Source organism: Arachis ipaensis, chromosome B03, assembly GCF_000816755.2.
Source record: "Arachis ipaensis cultivar K30076 chromosome B03, Araip1.1, whole genome shotgun sequence".
Taxonomy (NCBI): Eukaryota; Viridiplantae; Streptophyta; class Magnoliopsida; order Fabales; family Fabaceae; genus Arachis; species Arachis ipaensis.
The window spans coordinates 101,889,526-101,892,765 of record NC_029787.2 but is presented as its reverse complement, the minus strand read 5'-3'; positions in this window follow the sequence as shown (position 1 = coordinate 101,892,765).

The window sequence follows — 3,240 nt, the reverse complement described above, 5'->3', positions numbered from 1 at the left end:
AAAAAATTTTCTTAAAATTTGTTTAATGAGATCGTATTTTAATTTTTCTCCTTTATCTGTTATATTCATTGATTATATTAATCTTCTATTACAATATATTTTTTATTTATTTCACACATTATTTATTTTACCTTCTTTTACTTCTTTTAATTGTTATTTTTATTTTATTTTTAATTTTTTATTTTAATTTTACTCCTCAGTCCTCATATATAAATTTATTATAATTCATCACATGCATGTTCTTTTTGAATTTAAGTAATTTTTTTAGGTTATATTTTACCATTGATGCTTTATATTATTTAGCGTGTTTGTTTTTAATTTTTTAGTTATGTGTAAATATATTTATAAAAATATGATTTTATTTTGTCCAGTATTTACTATCGCGTTTAGTATATAAATAACAAAATTTTCATTTATTATTACATTGATTGAGTTTGAAGATTTTATTTTTACTTTTATACATTTGTTTATATGGTATGATTTGTATTTATGTTAGTAACATAATGACGATTCATACATTTTAATATTTGTGTAACAAATCTTATAAATTATTTTTACAAGTTATAATTTATTTTTATTTTATTTATAAATATATTATTACTTTTATTATAATCTTTATAATTTCTTTATTTTGCCAAAATTTTATATGATTTTGTTTTATATATTTTTTTATGTATTTTGATTAATAGTTTTTAAGGGTGTTACTATTTTATGAGAATGATATAGCTTGAACTTTGGCTAGAGTAGTTTCACGCCATGAACCAACGAATGCTAGCAATTGGAATGATAAAAAAGACTAGCCAATCGGGAACTAAATGGGGATCGGTAAAATTTTTACAGGTGAAAAACCTGTCCACGTGAAATAGACTGGGATGGAGGTACCCTCTTCAAGGGACCATTCCACGTAAATATAAATGATTGATTTATCCTTTTATATATATTTGTAGAAAAACAATAATAAAGGTTATTAATTAAGTTAATTACATAATAAAAAATTATAAATAATTTTTTAAATAATAATAAAAAATAAGATCACTACTTTCACATACTATAAAGTTTTTAAAAAAAATTTAGACAATAAATCAATTCTCAATAAATTATACATTAGTTCTGTTAAAAAAATTAAATGATATATTAGATATTACTATTTGTGTACTAATATATATATATGTATTATCGATTATTAAGTTATAATTAATTTTAATTTTTGGTAATTAAAATTTAAATGATTAAAATTATTAAATGCTAAATATTTTGCAGTTAACTAATTTTATTTTTGTTATTAAAATTTTAAAAAAGGTGAGTTGTTAATCAATTATGAATTCAAATTTAAATTTAAATTTGTGTAAGAAAATATTTTAAATTTTTTTCACTAAACAGAATTAATTTTGAAATAAAAAATTATTTTATACATTATATTATAAAATAGTGTAGTCATTCATTTTTTTAATAGTAATTATTGTCAAATAAAATGATATTAAAATGAAAAAAAAATATATTCCAATCTAGGAATAATAATTTATTTTTCAATAGAATAAATTATATATTAAAAAACAAAAGTTATTATAGTTTCTTTTTACACAATTTAATATACTCAACTACGGTATTTTGGTAATATTATCAAAAAATATTAATCAATCTAATAGCTTTTTTAATGACATAAGTTTATAAGTTTAGAAGCTTGAAAATCATGTCATAAAATATAAAATTTTAACCGGTAATAACGTTGATCATATTGGTTGACTTCCTGAATGAATATAATACCAATAAATAAAACTGTCATAGTTAAATTTCAACAAAAGCAAATCTCCATAAGCATTGCTATCATCAATGAGAATTGCACTACTTTCAAGACAAATACTATTTTCTTTCACTGTATTTTCCAACTCGGCAGGTCGAAAACTAATCATCCACGGATTGAAACTCCATTTATTAAGGGTCTGCCGCTAGCCAATGAGTTGTTACACACACAAGGCTGAATTCGAAACTCTAATACTTACTTAGGGAGACGAGTGAGATGACCACTCAATCAATCTTTTAATAAAAAAATTATATATTTTTATTAATTATCTCGTACAGTGTATGGGAATATACACTAGTATTATATTGATTCACAATTAATATATACATTGTTCGTGTATGTGGTTTATATGTTAATGCTTTTATTGATTCTCTTTATTATTATTTTTGGAAAAGTATATGGAACCAACTCCAAATCAGCCAAAAATGGAACAACTTAATTAATTATAAATATAGTAATTAGTTTTATTTATTTATGATTTAAAATATTGGTTATTAAATATTTCACCACATTCAAATTAGGAGAAGATACGTTCAGTATCATTGCAACGTGAATCACGGAAACTGATTCAATTAACTTCCGTCTCTTCACCCCATTCCCTCTCCAAATGCCTAAAATATGATAAATCAGAAAACAGATTCAAAACCATCCAATTTACAAAGAAAAGAAACATCCTAATGCCTAGCATAAGCACCATCCATATAGAGATTTTGGATTCATCCAGAGGCATTTGGCTGATTTTTGGTTGGAACCATCTTGGTTCCCTATTATTATTGATTTTTTTTTGTGTGTCTCTTTATGGCTCTTTATTTTAGTTATATTCATTGATTTCTTTGTATTGATGCTCTTTTTATTTGAAATATCGTGACAATTTAGAGTGTATGTTATGATCCATGTGATATTTGTTAATTTGGTGTATCTTTTAAGTGCTATCACTATTTCTATTTTTAGAGGATTTTTTTAAATATTATTTAACAATTCCCTAAGATGGAATTGAACACCGGCGAACTTGCAGACAAGATTGCCTTGTGAGCTCTCAATGTACCATGAGCTGTAATAATGGTTAGGTCAGCATGAATAGCAGCATCATCAAGCATCTTTTAATAAGATTGTATTTTGATTTTTCTCTTTCATCCTTTGTATTAATTAATTATATTAATCTTCTATTGCAATACATTTTTTATCTATTCTACATATTATCTTTTCTATCTTCTTTTACTTTTTTTAATTGCTATTTTTACTTTATTTTTAATTATTTATTTTACTTTTACTTCTCATGTATAGATTTATTATAATTCATCACAGGTTCTTTTTTAGTTTAAGTGACTTTTTAGGTTATATTTTACTATTGATACTTTTATTTTGTTTAGTGTGTTCTTTTTAGTCTGTGTTTAATATAATAATCTGTAAATATCTATTCTATTATATAAAAATTAAAT